General features: G+C 43.3%; 1 pseudogene across 1 annotated transcript; it reads left to right on the forward strand.

The window, feature by feature from the left end:
• The first annotated feature begins 19,428 nt into the window (after positions 1-19,428).
• On the forward strand, positions 19,429-20,250 carry LOC309977726 (tRNA 2'-phosphotransferase 1-like; annotated as a pseudogene). Its single transcript has one exon. The product of its transcript is annotated as a tRNA 2'-phosphotransferase 1-like (transcript).
• The last annotated feature ends 2,506 nt before the right edge of the window (positions 20,251-22,756 follow it).

The raw sequence follows: 22,756 nt of genomic DNA on the forward strand, positions 1-22,756 counted from the left end.
ATAATATATATATAACATTTCTCATGCACTCACCAATGGGCCAGCTACTGTTTTAACTGCTTTATATATATTAACACATTTAATCCTCCCAAGAACCTTGTAAAATAGGCAGTACTTATATCTACATTTTACACATGAGAAGTTCTGTAAGTGATGGAACAGAGACCGAGGGCAACCACTACACTGGCAACCACTACACTACACAGCTTCTTGAGGAGCCAAGCCAGGAAAAAGCTCCTGCCTTCTAGAGACCAGGTCCCACTACTTACCCTGTCCTTAGCCTCCACCAGAAGAAAGCCCTCTGCCCAAGGCTTGGGAGTGCTTGCTGGAATCGTGAAGGAATGTGACCCCACCACGCCATCTTCAAGATTGTGTTCATAATCTTTAAGTACCTGATGCACTCAGTGCAGATTCTTGTTGAGACACTGTTATACATAGAAGTTAGCTTTTATAGTACTATCAGTCTTCAAATTCAGATGTGCTGGGCTGGCCTGGGAATCTAAAGGCCATATGTGACATTATTTCTGTGGGAAAATGGTGCTGACTTCCTAAAAGAAAGTCTTAACCATTTAGAAATTAAGGCTCTGTCTACACAGGCTCTGGCCTTATAGTTAAACAAATTTTAATAAAGACTGTGATTACTAAAATAATCCAGTTTTGCTCATAACGTCAAAGTGGCACAGTTCCTTATACCTAACATAATAGGAATGGTGTTACTGAAAAAAATTAGTTTAATATTTTATGAATTTCCTGCACTATGGCCAATTTTGGATGTATCCAGCAATGAATATACTGCTCTCCCTGGCCCCCCCAAGCTTTGCATTTAAAAATTATTAACAAATAAATATATCTTACACACACACACACCCAGAACAGAAGGGGTGTTATGTCAGAAGGTAGCTAAAGTAGTAATAGCAGCAGTAATAATGATGATGACAAAGTAGTAATAATAGCAAGAAAAACTAACTCTTTTTGAGCATTTACCATTGCTAGGCATGTTCTACATACTGTACATCCTCTGTACATCTCATTTAATCCTCATGAAAATCCTGTGAGGTAGACATTACACTATCCCAACTTCAAAAATGAGGAAACAGGTCAGAGATTAAGCAACTTGCCCAAGATCACAGAGCTAGTTAGTGTCAAAAGTAAGATCTGAACATTTGAGCATTTTACCCCTAGAGATTTTATTTTTAACCACTGCAATCTGTGTGTAATTAAATAATCTAGTAAACTCTTAAAATAAACAGTACTTAACTCAAATTCATTTTTAAACAAGATTGGTTTGGAGACCAAAAAAAATGGTCCCATCTCGCCTTTTATTAGAAATATGTCCTTCAACCAAGCTAAGACTGAACACATTTATGGATAACAAATTCTAAATGTATTTTGCTTTGCTTTTATCACTTTGAAATCCCTCAATTGTTTGAACCATACAAACGGTGGTAACAGCATGCAACTTCAACAACAAACTAATAAAACTTTACTTTAAAATCTTTTGATTAAAATAAAACACTGTCCATGTTTACCACTAAGTAAACTTGGGTAAAATAACTGTAGGAGTTCCAATACCCTTGAAAAGTTTGAGAACAGCAGCAAGAAATAGCGGGAACAAGATATTCCTTTTATGACAAAGAAAAATTCTGTTTTTTCCACAACACTGTAACATCTGCTCTAAGGACAAACATTCACCACAAACATTAACCTGGGATAGACTGAACTTCAATTGTATTTCAAAACGTGCCTAAATTCAGAAATTCTCCACTGACCACCTAAAAAGACTAACCGTTTAATCTCCCAGAAGAGCCACCTGATCCACATAACAGATAATTTTGGATAGCTTAACCTGTGCTCCCTACCAGCCCATGAGTAATTAACAAAAAGCATGCAACCCCTAACAACTTCTGGAGCACAAGCTGTTTTTTTAAATCACCTACTTGAACCTCAGAACTTGCCTTCCCAGGAAACAAAGATCTAAGGTGCCAGATTTCCAAGCTAGTCCACTAAAGCTTAAACATCCATAAGGTTACAGGTATAATAAAATACCGAACCTGCATGGGCAATGTTTCTATGGGAAAACCCATTTAACAGTCAACTTAGAATAAAAGAATATCCCTGCCCCAATAAGCCTTGGAAGTAAAAAAGAATCCTTCCCTCCTCTAACCGGGAGTCAGCTCCCCTAGGACCACAGGCCTAGGCTTCCATGATCAAGGCCAAGGAGGAGGAAAGGCATGAAAGAGGGCACTCGACAGTGCATCAGGCTTCAGAGTTAGAAGGACAAAAAGGTAGAGCTGTAGTGGAAGGAGATCCTGGGATGAGGAAGGCACGACCTACTTGGGAATAAAGGATGAATGGTGGGATGGCAGCTAAAAGGAGCAAGGAAAAAGTGTGTGAGGGTCGGGGTGGGCTGCAGAAGACAATGAGGGAACAGTGGCTACTCCTGCAGCAGATGGGCTTTTACAAACTTTCCTCCTTAATGCTTCAGAGAGAGAAGGAAAAGAAGCCATGGCAAGGGTCTTGACACTGCCTCCCTCTCTCTGGCTACTCTCATTCTCCTTTGCAAGAGAGAATGGAGTGGGTAAAGGGCTCCTGTCCGGGTCCCTCTTGACCTCCTAGAGCACAAGGGTTTGGAGAAGGGGAGTGGACTCAGAGAAGTTTCCTTGCCCTCCTCGTCATCATTCATTCTGCCGAAGACTTCAGTGTCAGTTGAGAACTAATGGAAAGCTCCAGATACCAGCAGGAACAGCACCAGAAAGAGAGGAAGCAGAGGAAGGAGAGAAATTTGAAGCAGGAGAGAAGTGGGATGTTAGAGGGTCAGACAAATAAATTAATAGAACTGCCAATAAATTAAACTATAATAAATGTTCTTAAATATTTAGGATTAATTCATTTTGACAGTTTCAGAAATTTCATAGGACCATTTCACTTTTAGACAAATGAACATTTGTGGTCATGATAATAAACTGAGGCTTATTATAAGAAAGGTATGAAAATAAACTTCTAAATACATATGAGACAATCTCCTGGTGTCTTTTCTTTATATAGTGGCAATATAAATCATTTCAGAAAGGCTTTTTTATTTACTTGGTGAGCACTCAGTTACATTATCATTTGTTGACTTTTTCACCTCAGTAGCCCAAATACAGTAATTACCTTCACAAGTAAGGAATATATTTAACCCTTTCTTGGGAGTATAACTATTATGAAAAACTTGCTCTTTCATTACCAAACATCGCCCGTGAGGATTTCAAGATATTACATTTCAAGCAAAGCTCTAAACTCCATAAAACATAAGCAGATGCGTCCTGAGGAGCACAGGACTGTTTTTTCTTCCAGCCTCTTATGCCCATGTTTCTAGAACTTCCAGCCAGGGATAATTAATTCGACAGGTAAACCTAACCAAATGACCTGGTATAGGATGAGTGCCAGCACTTAGCATTCTTTTTTTTTTTTAATTTCAGCTTTCAGCAGCTACTCTTCCAGTTGAACTCTCTCTTGAGCAGAGATAATGGCCAGGTAGGCAAGTTCAGCATCAAGTCAAAGCTGCAAGAGCAGAGACCAGTGGGGGACAAAAGTGACCAATGACCATGCACTGGGAAGATGTTTCTACTGTTTCACCAACGTCTCAGGTCTTTCACTCCCTAGCCCCATAAAAGATTATGCTGGATCCCAGAACAGCTGCTGTATTTTCTGCAAACCACAAACTGGGTCCAAAACCTCTGTACTAAATTAAAGAGAAGAAAAACATCTGCTATCAAGTACTTCACTTGCTGGAGAAGGTGGGTGGGTGGGTATGTGTGCGTAAACCTCCAAGTTATGATAAAGCAAATTCAAATCCTTATAAACAGTTCATATTTTATTTTAGTAATATAATTTGAAAAGCTACTCAGGACCAGAATAAACAAGATATCTGATCTTTGAAGTATCCTGGGCATGCTGAAACTGAAGGCAAAGATACTGAAAACATCTGAATTTCAGATAGGTCACTACCGACTACTAGGAATCCTCACTAATCAGCAGACTTCTGCTAAAATGTTAACCTCTGGCGAGAAAATGGAAAAATCTGCAAAGAAAAAAAAATGAGATTATCTTCAGCCAAGGACACTGAACGCTTTCAAGATTACCAACAGAATTGAAAGGTTTCTTTGTAAGAAAAATTTCCATTTTCATAAAATATGTATTAATCAGCACATACACTTATGCAGAGTATAGTAGAAAAATCACATATTCTAGAATCAGACACACATGAGTTTGGGTTCTAGCTCCACAATTTACCAGCTATATGACCTACTCAGAAAAGTTACTGAAGAATACTGGAGGTTAGTGTTTATCTGTACAACAAAGATAACATCTTTAGCACAGGGTAGCTATGAGGATTAAATGCAAACATACATAACCCACCAAGCCCAGTGCCTGAATACTCAATGTTAGCTCCCTTTGCTCCAACACAAACTGTACAGTGTGTCAAAGAAACATGTGGGAGAAAATTCAGAGTGACAGAACACAGATTATTACGTTCGGTCAAATATTAAGATAAAAATCACATATGTAATATTTACCTTCACTAAAGTGTGGAAAAGAAGCTAAGTTTGTCAAATTGTTCTTCTTTCCCATTCATTCTTGTTCTTTTACACACCAGAACTACATACATCACACGCCAAAATTGTTGTCTGGTTGACAAACGTTGCTGATGAACATGGAATTGATAAGCCCCGTCTGAACCAAAGGTGACAAGTTTTCTTAAGCAATTTAAATAAATTACGTTTCAGTAAGGACATAAATGCTTTGCATCAACGGTATGAACTTCTGACTTTATACGCAGCTTACTTTATAACCCACCTTGTCCCCCATCCCATCCCCCCCAAATTCTGCTTTTAGGCACCTTAATAAGCCGGCACACAGCACTAAACTATAGAATTCCACCTGGGAATAACTCTAATCTGTTGTTGGACCTCAGAGGACTGCTTGTGTGATCTTTAAATGAACGTCAACAGTATCTTCTCCTTACTCCACACCTGCCAACAATCATTGCAAACCTCTTTCAGAACAATTACTACTATCACTACTAACCATTCCCAGGTCTCAACACCCTCGACAACCCCAACCTTGGTGCTGCTAGTCTTCATTCCCAAGCGCTTTGCTGGGGCTTGAAACCAGTCCACAGAGGTTCACTACTTGTAATGCCCAGGGTCCGGCGAGGAAGGACATCATCCCTCTCGGCTCGGGGGGCGAAGGCCAACCCAGGCCCCCGGCCACTCCCTCTCTCCTCGGCCTCCAGGGGCGTCCCGGGAGGGCGCGGGCGCGTCAGGCCCTGCGCAAACCTCCGGCAACCCCGCATTTCCCGGAGTCCGCCGCAGCCCCAGGCCGAGACGAGCCCTCGGGACACCCGCAGACCAGCACACGCCCAGCGCCCGGGAGAGGGGTCACCGGGACGACCCCAGGGCCACCCCCGACGTCCCGGCTCGGGCAGGTGCCGGGCCTCCTCACGGACACTCACCCGCAGCCGCTGCGCTCCGTCCGCCGCTGCCGCCGCCTTGCCCTCACGCCAGTCGCCAGCTCCCACGGGGGTCCGGCCCCGGCGCCGCTTCTCCGCCCGACCCCCCCTTGGGTGCGCGCTGCGCGGGGCCCGGGTCCGGTGAGAGGAGGAGCAGCCGCCGCCGCCGCCGCCCCCTTTCCTCCCTCCTCCTTCAATGCGTCCCTCCCACCGAGACCCGCCTCGTGTTTCCTGGATCCGGTCTCGGAGAGAGCTTGGCAAGCGAACCTCCGGCTTCAGGGTTCGCATCGAGCGCCGTCGCTCGCCAGGCACAAAGATGGCGCCGCCGGGGGACTGCCGATGGCGATCTCGCGAGGTTTCCCCCACAACCACGGGAGGGCGGGGACCCACAGGAAAGGCGGTCAATGAGGGTAACCTAAGCTGACTTCACAGCAAACGCTACCCCATATCGGAAACGTGCAGCACCAGGCGAACGTTATTGCGCCTGCGCGCGGAAGGACGAGAACGCATGCCCAGAGCAGCCCCTGAAATAGGACCCAGTTCTCCGTGTTTTACCTGTTTCCTCTGGAAGCGCGGGGCGGAGAAGGAGGGGGCGGAGCAACCAGGACCGAAACCAGGGAAAGGATTGGGCGGGACCCGGAGGCGAAGTGAGAGAAGTCCCTCAAGGCTTGGTCATCCCTCCGGAGCACGAACAGCTTACACACTTTGGCGTCTCCGGGAGTCCTCCAACCCTTTCCTCTCCCTACTCTCCCTGTCACCGAGTATCCTTTGCAAAGTCTCAGCTGCCCCTTCATCCTGTTGTCGGTTCGCTTGCTGTATGCAACCATAGCCCTCCTGTTTCTCACATCACCACCTAACTTTCTCTTTCATTTTGGCACTACATGAGCCTTCCAAATCTCATACTAAAATAGCTGCTTCTGCTCCTGATTTATTTTTCCTCGCTCATTCATTTATTCATTCATTCAAACCCTCTGTTTTTCAGAGTTTCCTATGTGCCAGGTACTGAGGAAACAGATGTGCTCTGACCTCAGGGATCTGTTGGCCTAGGATGGAGATGGGTGAGAAAAAAACAATGCTGACAGTTCAGTACAGTGAATTCTGTGATAGAAATGAGTACAGAGAGAGGTGACAGATATTGGAGGCGGGGTGTCACGAAATACTCTATCAAAGAGAATTCTTGAGGGGAGTCTCACAGTCATGGGATTTAGTCCAATGAATCAGTCGGGGTGATGTCAGGAAACAAACCACCCCAGGTATTTTCACGGAGAGAAGTTAATATAAAGAATTGATAATTATATAACCAAAAAGGCAAGAAGAGAACCCTTAATATATTGTTGAGGTAGCAACTGAAGGAAGCAGCTACTATGCCTAGAACTAGTGGAACCAAGGAAAGCAGTTGGGATTATTACAGTCATTACAATTTAGATATTTAGACCAGGGGCCTTGTGGAGCTGAAACTCAGACCTCTGAGGAGGAAGCAGCATCTGCCGATGCTGGTGTCTCTGAAGGAGGCTCCAGATGCTGTGTCTGCAAGTGTGGGGAAAACTGCAAACTGCATCCAACTGCTGCTATGGGAAGGAACTGCCACTGTCCTGAGAGCTTCCAGTCTCCCTGCAGCCTGGGAATGAGAATGAGACACATAAAGCAGAGCTGAACCGGGCCCACATTCTGAAGCAGAGCAGCTCCAGTGTTGAGAACCAATCATTTTAGAAGCTGGATGTGGTCAGAAAGGGAGCCATTCGCTCCTGTCACACACCCACGCATAGTGGGAACTAGTGTGTTAAAACATTTGTAGAAAACCTGCTTCAAGTTCAGGGTTTCACACCAAACAGAGCTGCCCCAGCCAACTCACAAAACCATGAGTGAGCAATAAATGTGTATTGTAGTATGGCGCTGAGACTTTTGCTTATTACATGGCAAAAGTGGAACAGCAGCTCTATCCACAAAGTGAGCAGTTAGTCTCCTTCTGTCTTCTTGCCCCACCATCCCTAGATTGCCATCCCAGTATATTTGGTCCAGAATGGCTCAGCACCACATGACATTCCAGTCATTAGGAAAAGGAAGGCCTACCCATTTTCTTTAAGGGCACTATCCATGGGTTGTTAACATCACTTAATCATATTACTGTATCTACCCTCAGGGTAGACTGGGAAATGGGGTCTCATTCTAAGCGGTCTTGTCCCTAGCTAAAAATTCTCTGACTTTAGAAAAAAGGTTGGGAGGACAACCAGCAGCCCCAGAAAATAATCAAAACTCAGATCTTGACTTAAAATTATTTCTTCCCTCTCCCAATTGGGTCCTGCCCCCCGTGAGGAGCTTGAAGTCAAAGAGCAGGTATAACCCTTATCTTTCTGTTCCTTAGGCTTCTATTTCTCCTCCCGTTTTGCTAACCACAGTTTCTTCTCCTCTAGGGAATAAGAGGGTGGGAATGGAGGTGGGCAAATTATGGCTTTACAGGTACAATCATGAGATAGCTTTGTCCTCTCTGGATATGACAGGTGTCTAAAGTCAGCTCGCTCTCTCTCTCCCGGTTTCATTTGGGCGTTCTTCTTAGGCTCCCGCTGGGAAGATCTGATAGCACATCCTAGGACACAAATGATGCTCTTTCTTCTATCGGGCCTCTCTCGCCTCAGCCCCTTGTCTCTTTTACTTTTTGATGCTGCTGTAAGTCCTCTCTAGGCTGTCAGTTCTTTCTATGTGATAGGCATTCAAATGCTGGCTCTCTCATGGGGTGAGTATGATTCTTCAGCACGTTCCTCATGGCACAGTTGTTTGATATGAATCAAGCTTTTCTAACTTCTTCTCACTTCCTGCCGTTTGTAGAATACCCAGAACTTCTTACTTCTGGTATCTCCTCATCCATCGGCAGAGCACAAGCAAGAGGCTCAAGCTTTTTTGCTTTCTGCAAAAGTCACTTGATCTGCGGGAAACTCACAAATCGTGGCCATGTTGAACAACAGACATGCTACCCTGTCACTGCTGCTCAGCAAGCTTCCTGCCTTCAGAATTCTTCTGGCAAGAAGCAGGCAGCAGTGTCTATATCAACACAGCTCTCCAAACTCCAAAGATACGTGGTTGGCTCTCCTTAATATTCTCTCTCTAGATTGGACCTATAGGTAGCTGCAGTTCAGTAACCAAGCAGCTGGAGAGTGATACATCTTGAAGACACTCCTCACTCAGCTCAGAAGTCCCCTCACTTGGCTTCGCCTTCCCCAATGGGAGAGAAAATCTACAACACTCTCTCAAGGATGATAACTAATACAAATCTCCCTTCTAGTCTTCTCTTTTTTAAGCTGGAGGAAGTCACAGAGCCAGTTTTGCCACCTCCTGTTGAGCCTTTAGGGAAGACCCTAGAAGCGCTCTCCCAGAAGTTCGTTGCAGCACTATTTACAATAGTCAGGACATGGAAGCAACCTCAATGTCCACTGACAGATGAATGGATAAAGAAGATGTGACACATATATACAATGGAATATTACTCAGCCATGAAAAGGAACAAAATAGTGCCATTTGCAGAGACGTGGATGGACCTAGAGATTGTCATACACAGTGAAGTAAGTCAGAAAGAGAAAAACAAATATTGTATAATATCTCTTATATATATGTGGAATCTAGAAAAATGGTACAGATGAACTTATCTGCAAAGCAGAAATAGAGTCATAGATGTAGAGAACAAACTTATGGTTACCAAGAGGGGGAGCGGGGAATGGGATGAATTGGGAGATTGGAATTGACATATATACACCACTATGTATAAAATAGATAACTAATGAGAACCTACTGTGTAGCGCAGGGAACTCTATTCAGTGCTCTGTGGTGACCTAGATGGGAAAGAAATCTAAAAAAGGTGGATATATGTATACGTATAACTGATTCACTTTGCTGTACAGCAGAAACTAACACAACATTGTAAAGCAACTATAGTCCAATAAAAATTAATTTTAAAAAATACTGTGGTAGAATTTGGAATGTATCGTCTTCAGCTGTATCAGACACATGTACCATTTCAGATATTTTTGGTTTCACTTGTTGAATTAATGAACTATCGCCATGTAACCAAACCACTTTAAAACATAATAGTTGGGCTTCCCTGGTGGTGCAGTGGTTGAGGGTCCGCCTGCTGATGCAGGGGACGCGGGTTCGTGCCCCGGTCCGGGAGGATCCCGCGTGCTGCGGAGCGGCTGGGCCCGTGGGCCATGGCCACTGGGCCTGCGTGTCCGGAGCCTGTCCTCCGCAGCAGGAGAGACCACAGCAGTGAGAGGCCCATGTACCACAAAACAAACAAACAAACAAACAACAACAACAAAAAATAATAGTCTAATATAATAACCATTTTATTTGCTCATTGTGCAATAGATTCTCAATTTGTGTTGGGCTCAGCTGGGCAGCACTGCTTCTGGTCTCACCCAAGGTTACTTATGGTGATAAGAATAGAGGCAATTTGGGGACTTTCCTGGTGGTCCAGTGGCTAAGACTCCACGCTCCCAATGCAGGGGTCCTGGGCTTGATCCCTGGTCAGGGAACTAGGTTCCACAAGCCGCAACTAAGAGTTCACATGCCACAACTAAAGATCCTGCACACAGCAACGAAGACCCCATGTGCCTCAACTAAGACCCGGCGCAGCCAAATAAATAAATAAAATAAATATCTATTTTTTAAATGTTAAAAAAAAAGAATAGAGGCAATTCATGGCACCAACAAGGACTCCCTCTCACCAAGTCACCTCAGCTCTACAGAGTATGGTCTAAGATCTAAAATGTTAGCTGGGCCTTTAATGGGCTATTCATTAGACTGTCTGCTTCTGAATGATGAGGTATATGATGAGACCAGTGATTCTCATGGTCATGTACAACTCCTTTGCAGTAACACGGGTCCATTGGTTTCAGGCAATACTGTGTGGGATACCACATCAATAGGCGACCGTTTTGTAAACTCTTGAATGATGGTGCTGCTGGGGGAACTGTGAATAGGAAAGGCAAACTCATAATGAGAGTCTGAATCAGTTCTGGAAAGAATGAACTTCTGCTCCACTGTCACACACACACCCCTTGTGGAAGGGATCCAAAGTAATCAATTTGCCCAAGTGGCTGGCTGGTCTCCTTGAGAAACAGTGCCATAATATGGCTCAGTGTTGGTTTCTGCAGGTGGTAGATTGGGCCAGTAGTAGCTAATTGTGCCTTAATTAGAGGGAACCCTTGTTGGACCTGAAGGGCCAGCCTGGGTTCTGTTGGCAGGATCACTTGCTCTGCCTTCTTGTAGAATAAGCCTATGAGGAAACTTATTGGGGAAATCTGGATTTGGGGTGCCAGCTGTTTATAAGCATTATCTGGGACTCTGAGGCTGATAAGATGTTACAGTCCTTCTGTGAGGGAAGGAAGTCCCATGGGAAGCTGAGTTTGGGTGCAACCCACCCTTCTGGGAGAAGGGCAGATGTCTGGTTCCAGTTAGCTTTTTGCCTGCAACCCAGCATGAATTTTCAGGGTCAACTTCAGACAAATTTGTACTAAAAATACTATATTTAAATTATGTTAATTTTCACTTCTGTGTAGACTCCTTGATTTATTTTTACCTTGTGATTTGGTGATTCTCAATGGGAAAGGGGTTCCTTATAATCTAAAATTTCCCCTATAATCTACTTTGCTTCCCACCTAAGCTTCATTTAGTACTTGCCCCTGTACTGGCCAGTACTCTAAATAATGAGTGTGTCAGAAAGCCTTCTGAGCCTGCTGGAAGACCTAAAGGTAGCCTCCCCTCACTTTCCCTATCATAACGAACAACAGAACTGAGCCTCTTTATACAAAGACACCTAAAGAGGGGAAAAATTATTAATTAAGTGCAAAGGACAAAGAAGGAAGAGACACCAGTTGCCCATCACCCCCACCGTTTTACCCTTGGTCCCAGGACAGGACATGCCCATTGTTTCCAAATTCTCCGACTTAGGAGTTGTATATCTGGTGATGCATAATGGGTTAGTCCTCCTCCTGGAACGTGATTCACCTATACTCACCAGGACTCTTTTTGGAACAAGCCAGAGGAATAGCGTTGTGTCTCAGGCTGTCAACCGAACTGGATGCATATAGTACACCAATCTCAGCGACACCAGCTGGTGGCCAGGATCAATCCTTGCATATTCCTCCCTTTCTCTGCTAGACCCCACTACTAAACACCAGTGCCTCCATCCAGTGGGTCAACTCCCCCACTGGATCAACTCTACCAAGGCAGTCATCTCAGGAGAGCTAACCTTTCTCTCAGAAGAAAGAGTTTCATTAAAATTGGCCTAACATCTTTTTCTTGTTTGGAGTCAAAAGTCAATTAATAATAGGGATAGAAACATTTAGGGAGCCAGTTCTCTAAACCAGTACAAAGTAACCTTTAAATTTTTTCCCCCAAAAGTCCATTACAAATAGACAATATGTTCAATATTTACTGCTAAATAAATGTATTGTGACTTTCCTTAATGCTAGATCAGCTCAATGATGCTGTAAGAGAATCCTCATACACAGGCTGACAGAGCCCACCTTCCTCAACTGTTGAGTTGAAAGAATCACAAATAGATTTCTTTTTTAAAAAAATCTCTTCTCAGGCATGGACATATATACACTACCAAACGTAAGGTAGATAGCTAGTGGGAAGCAGCCGCATAGCACAGGGAGATCAGCTCGGTGCTTTGTGACCGCCTGGAGGGGTGGGATAGGGAGGGTGGGAGGGAGGGAGACGCAAGCGGGAAGAGATATGGGAACATATGTATATATATAACTGATTCATTTTGTTGTGAAGCTGAAACTAACATACCATTGTAAAGCAATTATACTCCAATAAAGATGTTAAAATGAAAAAAAAAAATCTCTTCTCTAGGAAGCCATCAAATTAGGTTTGCTACAGATCCAGTGGGTGGATAATGGTGGATGGGACCCCTCCGAGACGGGAAAGGAAAACACCGTTTTTGGCTAGGCAGGTAGAAGAGAATGAGCGGGCAGGTGAATTAGGAAGAATTCACATGGAGTGATCTCACTAAGATTACAGCAACGGTATAGAACATTTGTAGTGAATACTGTAATGCTCCACCAAGATCCCCTCTTCAGGGTAATGTATCTATTCCTGAATTGCTGGGGCTACTGGTTCTCAACAGCTTACATCTATGTCCCTCGCTGGGAATTGCCTTTGCCTTCAGGCGTACGCCTCACAAAGGTTATGCACTCTCCCAGTGGATGGCCCACAACCAATGACTGGCTGATGTGGAGCTATAAAGGCTTAGCATCTTTGCATTCATTTGAGACAACTCTGAAGGACCATTCCAGCTCCAGAGCTCCATGTGAGACAGGCTGAAGCCTTGGTTGCAACTTCATCATGGATCAGGGTCTCCCTCTCTCCAATCTTGTTTTCCTCACATCCTTACAGGTGTATTTTCCAAGAGGATTTCTCAATCACCTTCTGCACTCAGTTACTCATCTCAAAATCTGTTTCCAGAGAACTTAATCTTAGACCTCTGTATAGTAAACCTATGTATAATTGCACTGAGTTGTTTTATTTGTCTAGTATCTACCAACCCTTCTTCTAGTAATTCTCTCAGATTTCCCTTGCTGGGGGATGGAGGAAACTACTCTCCTCTTTAAATGTACTTGCCTTTAGTGAAGTTGCCTCCACCTCCAGCTCCGAGGATGATCATAGTACTCTGGCCATTCAGAGCCTCAGATTCCTCAGATCACAGTAATTCGTTCAGAGGTGGGTACATGATTTAGGCAGAGCCAATCAGATGCAATGAGGCTCTTGCTGGGACATCCAGGGAAGACACTCACTTTTTTCTGAGTGTTTAGAAGATCTGGAGTTTCTATAGCCGTTTCATGACTGCTGTGGGAACTCCTGCCTAAAGAATCGCACCAACTAGGGCTTCCCTGGTGGCGCAGTGGTTGAGAGTCCGCCTGCCGATGCAGGGGACGCGGGTTCGTGCCCCGGTCCGGGAAGATGCCACATGCCGCGGAGCGGCTGGGCCCGTGAGCCATGACCGCTGAGCCTGCGCGTCCAGAGCCTGTGCTCCGCGGCGGGAGAGACCACATTGGTGAGAGGCCCGCATACCGCAAAAAAAAAAAAAAAAAAAGAATCATACCAACCAAAAGGAAGTGAACTGAGACATGAAGAAAGAGAAAGAGACAGAGAGGAACTAGGTTTGGGGAACATCATTTGAACTCCTGCATCACACAGTACCTAAAACCAGCCCTATGCTCTATACTATTCAGTTGCACGAACTAATACATTTTCCTTTTGCATAAGCCTATTTGGGATAAATTTTCTGTTGCTTGCAAACAAAAGAATCTAAACTGATAAACTATGAATGAATAAGAAATTAATGGTTTGAATATTCAAGACAATGATTGAGTATAGGGAAGGCAAAGTGACCAAAAATATTTATATTCTGTATTACTAAAATATCCTTGTCTAGTGCTTACTGCCCAACACATAATAAGCTCTCAAGACTTAAGTGTTCAATAAGCATCTGTTACATTAACTGTGATTCTGCAAAAGGAACCTGGAGAACCTAAGTGACACAGTGAGTTTGGAAAAAGGGAAATTTTAAATGCCTTCTCACCAAAAGTGATTTATTGATTGATACTGCTTACAAAATATTGTAACTGAAAATCTTCTTTGCTCTTGGGAAGATCATAGCCAACTCGTCAATACACATAAAAAATGCTTTTGTTTCAGCCATTTCCTCTACCAGGTGGTCTTGAGGTCTTTCTGAACCACACAGTTTCCTTTTCATAGTAAACATGGGTTAGTAAAAAAAAGATCTTTGACAGATGAAAACTGAGATTAAGTGAATTGCCTAAGGTAATAGGTAACCTGTCCAGTTAAGATGGGCGTTTGGGTCTTCCCTTCGCAAATGCAATAAGCTCTCTGCCAGGAACATCAGAAACAGCCAGTGTCCTTTATTCATGGCTATAGGAATTCATTCATTGTTCCACATACATTTACTGAGCCAGGTTCTGAGAAAACAGAGATGAGTAAAACAAAGTCCCTGGCTTCAAGGTATTTCCCAGTTTTTGGAAGAAGTGTCACATAAATAAGCGTAATGGAGTGTAGCAAATGAAGCCATGGTTCATGCCTTTGGTGTTCTAGAAACTATGGGTCTGGAGAAAATGTTTGGGAGAGTGAAAGTTTGCAAAAGTTATAGGAAGTAGTCAGTCGTCTGGGGAGATTGTCCCGAAGGAGGTCATGTGTAAACTCATAATAAAAACGAGTAAATACATGTTCAGTTTTATTTTTCTTTAAATTTAATTTTATTTATTTTTGGCCGCGTTGGGTCTTCGTTGCAGTGTGCAGGCTTCTCCTTGTGGTGGCTTCTCTTGTTGCAGAGCACAGGCTCTAGGTGTGTGGCCTTCAGTAGTTGTGGCATGTGGGCTCAGTAGTTGTGGCTCACGGGCTTTAGAGCACAGGCTCAGTAGTTGTGGCACATGAGCTTATTTGCTCCGCGGCATGTGGGATGTTCCCGGACCAGGGCTCAAACCCACGTCCCTTGCACTGGCAGGTGGATTCTTACCCACTGTGCCACCAGGGAAGTCCCATGTTCAGTTCTTATCAATGAAACAATAAATATTCAAAGTTAAAGTTTATTATTATTTCGATTTTACCAAGGAGAAATTACGTGGAGAATTTTTTAGAATTTCTCTTTTTCACACCTAAAAAGATCATTGTTTGACTCTCGAATCCTGTGCTCCTGATCAGAGGGTGCTCTTCCTTAACTTCTCACTCTATAATTTTCTGACCTGTGGTCATCCACATACAAAGTTGAGAGGGAATAGCTGGGAGATGGTAAATCAGGGTATATGAGAGTGAGTCCTTTTGATATTGTCATTGTTAAAAAGGGGACAACAGACCCCAAATGGAGTCACTTGTGCTAAGCTCACAATACCAAACTAAGACTTATAATATCTAAATTGCAGTTTCAACCTCTTTCAGAAGTGGAACTTTAAACCAGTCAATCTGGAATTACCTGGTCAGTACTAGTGAGGTAATCTGCCTGATAGACCCCTGCCGTCCCCCAAAGAAAGGTGACCTGGCCTGAAACAATCAGCTCCTTGCTAGAATAACTGCCTAGTCCCGCCTCCTTCTGCCTATAAAAGTCTTCCATTTCGTATAGCTCTTCGGAGCTCCTTTCTATCTGTTATATGGGATCTGCCCAATCCATGAATTGTTGAATAAAGCCAATAAGATCTTTAAATTTTACTCAGTTGAATTTTGTTTTTTAACATGATTTATAATAAGGGATATATTTGATCTTTGTCCCCATTCTTGGCACAGAGCTCTAAAACCCTTGGAATTTCTTAAGTGATAAGAGCTCTAAAAGTGACTTTAGTTATTCATAATAAGCCCCTTTCAACTACACCTGAGTTTATGCTAATAAGGTGACTTTTGGAAAGCCCCTAAGAATGGGGGCTGGTTGCCAAGGGAACCAACAACAACGATTAGAGGGTTGGAACTTTCAGTCCCATCCCCCAACCTGTGGGGAGGGGAGAAGGACTGGAGGTTGAATTACTCACCAATGGCCAATGATTTAATCAACCATGCCAACTTAATGAAGTCTCCATAAAACCCCAAAAGGACAGGGTTGGGAGAGCTTCGAGGTTGGTAAACACATGGAGCTTCTGGAAGGATGGCATGTCCTGAAAGTGTAAAGGAGCTCTGTGCTCTTTCCCCATCCCTTGCGCTAGGTGTCTCTCCCATCTGGCTGTTCCTGAGTTATATCATTCTATAGTACACAGGTAGTCTAGAAAATAAACTGTTTTCCTAAATTCTGTGAGCTATTCTAGCAAAATTAATCAAACCTGAGGCCATGGGAACATCCAATTTATAGCCAGTTGTTCAGAAGCACAGGTGACAACCTGGATTTGTGATTGGCATCTGAAATGGAGAGGGATGGGACAGTCCTGTGGGATCTTGTGGGATCTAATGCTGTCTCCAGGTAGATAGTGTCATTGACTAGAACTTAGTCATATGACTACATCTAACTTCATATGCCCAGGAAGCAGGTTAGAATGGATTTTAGTATATGTAAAATCTTTTTGTACATTCTTATTTTACCTATCATTATATCAAACATTTTCCATGTTATTTTCGTAGTCTTCATTACTGTGAAAGATTTTATTATTGTTGAAAATATTTGCTATCCCTTTCCTCTGGTGCCACCTCTGCGGAACCAATTCCTGGTGGGCCTCCCCATGGGAGTGGCGTCTGCCCCATTGAAATCAGGCTTGGTCATGTGGAATTTAAGCAGAAATGATATATCCCACATTTGAGCATAAGCTGTAGGAGTTATTGTACTAGTCAATCCTTGCTCTTTATTCACTACTTTGAGATCAATACGGAGCTAGTCCTTCCAACTGGGTCCTGGGATGAAGCAGAGCTACAGCTGAACTGCAAAGGGTAGGTAACTGAGTGAGAAATAAACCTGTGATAAACCACTGAGATTTGGGGATTATCTGCTACTGCAGCAAAATCTAGCAAAAGCTGACTGGTACAATAATTATAACAGCTGCATATTACTCCATCATGTTATGTACCCTGATTTTTTTAGTCCATTCTTCCAATATTGGCCATTTAAGTGGTTTCCAATTTTCCGATATTAAATATAATGCTGAAATGGACACGTGCAGTTTTTGTTGTTGTTGTTTCTGTTAAGTTATTCCCTTAGGATACATTTTTCAGCATAGAAAACTGGGACAACATGTATGATCATCATTACCGCTCTTATTCCCCAAAGGGGTATATTGTCTGTGTATTGAGTCAGGTTCCAGCAAAAACCATGAAAACCACTCTAGTAATTTTAACAGAGGGAAAATAAAACAGGAAATTGACTTCACAAGTAATGGAGAAGCTAAGAAATCAGTAGTGAAATAACCCAGAGATTGACAACAGCAGAAAAATTCTGCCACCCTTGGGGATGGAGGGACACTTGGATGAGGTGGTATTACCAGAGGGCAGAAACTAGGGCCATCTGAAGGGAACTAGAGCCATGACTGGGTCTGCCGGGTCAGAACTCTCCAGTAGTAACTGGGATCATCAAGGAAGGTTTGCTTTGGGAAAAGCTGGATCCATGAAAGAGATGCTGTAAGAAACAGAAAAAGAGACAGAGAAAAATATTTCGGACTCTTCCATCTTCTTGCTTTCCAATCTTCTGCAAGTATTGTCCGTTGGGTAAACCTACCCAGAGGCCAGAGAACAAAGGAACTTGGAAAATATAGTTTTCTATGACACAGAGGGCAAGAAAAGGGCAGCGAGGTATCTGAAAGCAAACTGGACAGTAATGCATGAGTAAACCACTTTACCAGTCTTTCCAGCATTGTACATTATCATCATTATAAATGTTGCTATTTTGGCATGAGAGGCAATATAGTTTAGTAGTTGAGAGTACTGACTCTGAAGTCAGACACCCTTGGATTTGAAACCTGCTCAAAGCTCTTCCTGGTTATGTGACTTTGGGTGACTTGCTTAACTTCCTCAAGTCTCAGTTTCCCTTGTATAAAATGTTGTGAAGAGACTTCCCTGGTGGTCCAGTGGTTAAGACTCTGTGCTTCCACTGCAAGGGGCATGGGTTCGATCCCTGGTCGGGGAACTAAGATCCCACATGCCTCGCAGTGCGGCCGAAAAAGAAATGTTGTGAAGACCAAATACATGAATATAAATACAAAACACTTAGCATAGTGTGTAGCATGAAATAGGTTGTATGGTCAGGCCACACAAGATGGCTGTTCTCTTGCTCTCTGTACAACCCCTGCCTGACCAGTGCCTGCTTCATCTCTACCCTACACACACGACTGACCTTCCTACTATTGATACTTGCCCCAGATCCCCGGTAGTGATTATTCTTATCCTATCTTATCTTCTTTGGCGTGCCCCTCTACTGGTTTCCCTCTTAACTAATGATGAACTCACCTGACGTCAATTCCCCTATAACTGGTAATCGCCCTCCCTCTCACATACCACTGGCCAGAACTTAGTTCCATGACCACATCTAAGTACAAGGGAGACTAGGAAGTGAAGTTTTTATTTTAGGTGGTCATGTACTCAGCTCAAAATTCTATTATGGTAATAGAAGAGGCAAACAGATATTGGGGGAAAACGACTGGCCTCTGCCATTCTGCTATTCTGGCCACGCAAACATCCATGTGTGCTCTTCTTCCCATACATAGAACATACCCATCACCAAGGGAAAGTTCCAAGTACAATTCCATGACTACGGAAGGGGAGCAAAATTTGCCACCCCAAAATAAGATTATCTTGAGCTGGTTAAGTTCAAGAAGCAAAAGACAAGAGAAGCTCTGAAAACCAAGTAGAAGTCACCCTTTTGTAAGGGACATATACATTTATAAGGGGAAACTCCGTTTGTAGGGGTGTCTCCCTCTCTGTACCAGGAAGAGGAGAATGACTCTAAATATCCGGAAATCTTCATCAAGGGAGAAGGCAATGACGTAAATCTGTATACCAACCATACCCTTGTTTACTGTGCTTTGCCTGGTAACCTCCCCAAACTGACTGCCCCTGCTTCCCGCCCACCCCACTTTCCCCAGCCCCATCTTCCTTCGTCTTTAGCTGAAGGTGGTATTTAAGTGATGGTTCAGGTCATTTTGGGGGAGTTACTCAGTTTTCCTAGGTATCTCCCATGCATAAAGAGAAGTACACATGTTATTAAACTTCTCTTTTTCTCCTGTTAACCTGTCTTTTATTACAGGTGTGTCTCAGCCAAGAATCCAGAAGGTTAGAGGGAAAATAATTTTTCCGCCCCTACACTGACTCTAATAATCATGGGAATTTGCCAGGCTTTTGGTCTCTTTGGCTTTCAGATTCCTGTAACACTTAATAATAGGCTTCTGTTGTATTTGCTGTTCGTCAGTTACATATAGAAGTAACACTCTGCCGGACAGCAGGAGTCTATCTTGACTATGAACTTCTCTGGAGGAAAGAGGCAAGAAGCAGCAGGGCCCAGGGATAGACAGGCTCACAGACCCCAGGAACCAGACCAAGATGTGCAAGTACCCAAAACTTGGTCCTATGACCTGTCATGGAGCCCTGGAGCTGGGGCTTCCCGTGGGGGTCAAAGCCTTCCTGCCCCTGGGCACCCTCCTACAGCTGCCCCAGTCCCACAGCTTCTCAGCTGAAGATGTGCAGCAAGTGGTGAACACCATGGGGAAGCAGTGGTTCACACTGCAGCCAGGGGACCCCGGCATTGGCTCTCATCCAAGCCAATCTTGGTCACTTCCTGCAAGTACCTGAGATGGATCTGATGCCCTTGGCAACCCGACAGGCCCTGCCCCTGATGCTTATTTATGGCACATTCTGGCAGCACTGGCCATCCATCCCGTTCAAAGGCATGTCCTGCTGGGGAAGGATGCACATCCACCTGGCCTCAGGACTGCCTGGGGACTGTGCACAGTGTCATCAGTGGCATGTGGCCAAATTGTGAAGTGGCCTTGTTCATCAATGGGCCCCTGGCCCTGGCAGTTGAAATACCCTTCTTCCTCTCCGTCAGTGGGGTGATCCTGATTCCAGGGAATGCTGATGGCTTCCTGCTTCCCAAGTATTTCGAGAAGGCCGTGCAACTACGCCCCACCCAAAAGTCCCTCTCCTTGGCCGGTAATGAGTAGACAGAATGTCAGAGTGGCCCCAAGCACCGCTCCAGAGGGTAAAAGATGATCCAACAATAAAATATTCATTAAATAAAGAAATGTAAATAGACAATCAAAAAAAGAAACTCAGGATTGAAAAAAAAAGAAGTAACCACAGCCCAAGATCTCTTCCAGGCAAATTCTCTTACTGTTTCACTATTCTCTGTGCTGACTCATCTTCCTCTCATTCAACTTGATGACTGCTTCCTTAAGCTCTTCTTCTTCTTTTTTTTTTTTTACATCTTTTTTGGAGTATAATAGCTTTACAATGGTGCGTTAGTTTCTGCTTTATAACAAAGTGAATCAGTTATAAATATACATATATCCCCATATCTCTTCCCTCTTGCATCTCCCTCCAATCCTTCCGAACCCACCCCTCTAGGTGGACACAAAGCACCAAGCTGATCTTCCTGTGCTAAGCGGCTGCTTCCCACTAGCTATCTATTTTACATTTGGTAGTGTATATATGTCCATACCACTCTCTCACTTTGTCACACCTTACCCTTCCCCCTCCCCATATCCTCAAGTCCATTCTCTAGTAGGCCTGTGTCTTTATTCCCATCTTACCCCTAGGTTCTCCATGACATTTTTTTTCTAAAATTCCATATATATGTGTTAGCATATGGTATTTGTCTTTCTCTTTCTGACATACTTCATTCTTTATGACAGACTCTAGGTTCATCCACCTCATTACAAATAGCTCAATTTCGTTTCTTTTTATGGCTGAGTAATATTCCATCGGATATATGTGCCACATCTTCGTTATCCGATGATGGACACTTAGGTTGTTTCCATCTCCTGGGTATTGTAAATAGAGCTGCAATGAACATTTTGGTACATGACTCTTTTTGAATTATGGTTTTCTCAGGGTATATGCCCAGTAGTGGGATTGCTGGGTCACGTGGTAGTTCTATTTGCAGTTTTTTAAGGAACCTCCATACTGTTCTCCATAGTGGCTGTACCAATTCACATTCCCACCAGCAGTGCAAGAGGGTTCCCTTTTCTCCACACCCTCTCCAGCATTTATTGTTTCTAGATTTTTTGATGATGGCCATGCTGACTGGTGTGAGATGATATCTCATTGTAGTTTTGATTTGCATTTCTCTAATGATTAATGATGTTGAGCATTCTTTCATGTGTTTGTTGGCAGTCTGTATATCTTCTTTGGAGAAATGTCTATTTAGGTCTTCTGCCCATTTTTGTTTTGGGTTATTTGTTTTTTTGTTATTCAGCTGCATGAGCTGCTTGTAAATTTTGGAGATTAATCCTTTGTCAGTTGCTTCATTTGCAAATACTTTCTCCCATTCTGAGGGTTGTCTTTTGGTCTTGTTTATGGTTTCCTTTGCTGTGCAAAAGCTTTGAAGTTTCATTAGGTCCCATTTGTTTATATTTCCATTTCTCTAGGAGGTGGGTCATAAAGGATCTTGCTGTGATTTATGTCATAGAGTGTTCTGCCTATGTTTTCCTCTAAGAGTTTGATAGTTTATGGCCTTACAATTAGGTCTTTAATCCATTTTGAGCTTATTTTTGTGTATGGTGTTAGGGAGTGATCTAATCTCATACTTTTACATGTACCTGTCCAGTTTTCCAGCACCACTTAGTGAAGAGGCTGTCCTTTCTCCACTGTACATTCCTGCCTCCTTTATCAAAGATAAGGTGACCATATGTGCGTGGGTTTATCTCTGGGCTTTCTATCCCGTTTCATTGATCTATATTTCTGTTTTTGTGCCAGTACCATATTGTCTTCATTACTGTAGCTTTGTAGTATAGTCTGAAGTCAGGGAGCCTGATTCCTCCAGTTCCATTTTCATTCTCAAGATTGCTTTGGCTATTCGGGGTCTTTTGTGTTTCCATACAAATTGTGAAATTTTTTGTTCCAGTTCTGTGAAAAATGCCAGTGGTAGTTTGATAGGGATTGCATTGAATCTATAGATTGCTTTGGGTAGTAGAGTCATTTTCACAATGTTGATTCTTCCAATCCAAGAACATGGTATATCTCTCCATCTATTTGTATCATCTTTAATTTCTTTCATCAGTGTCTTATAATTTTCTGCATACAGGTCTTTTGTCTCCTTAGGTAGGTTTATTCCTAGATATTTTATTCTTTTTGTTGCAATGGTAAATGGGAGTGTTTTCTTGATTTCACTTTCAGATTTTTCATGATTAGTGTATAGGAATGCCAGAGATTTCTGTGCATTAATTTTGTATCCTGCTACTTTACCAAATTCATTGATTACCTCTAGTAGTTTTCTGGTAGCATCTTTAGGATTCTCTATGTATAGTATCATGTCATCTGCAAACAGCGACAGCTTTACTTCTTCTTTTCCGATGTGGATTCCTTTTATTTCCTTTTCTTCTCTGATTGCTGTGGCTAAAACTTCCAAAACTATGTTGAATAAGAGTGGTGAGACTGGGCAACCTTGTCTTGTTCCTGATCTTAGTGGAGATGCTTTCAGTTTTTCACCATTGAGGATGATGTTGGCTGTGGGTTTCTCATATATGGCCTTTATTATGTTGAGGAAAGTTCCCTCTATGCCTACTTTCTGCAGGGTTTTTACCATAAATGGGTGTTGAATTTTGTCAAAAGCTTTCTCTGCATCTATTG

This window comes from Leucopleurus acutus, assembly GCF_964270905.1.
Source record: "Leucopleurus acutus genome assembly, chromosome: X".
NCBI lineage: Eukaryota > Metazoa > Chordata > Mammalia > Artiodactyla > Delphinidae > Leucopleurus > Leucopleurus acutus.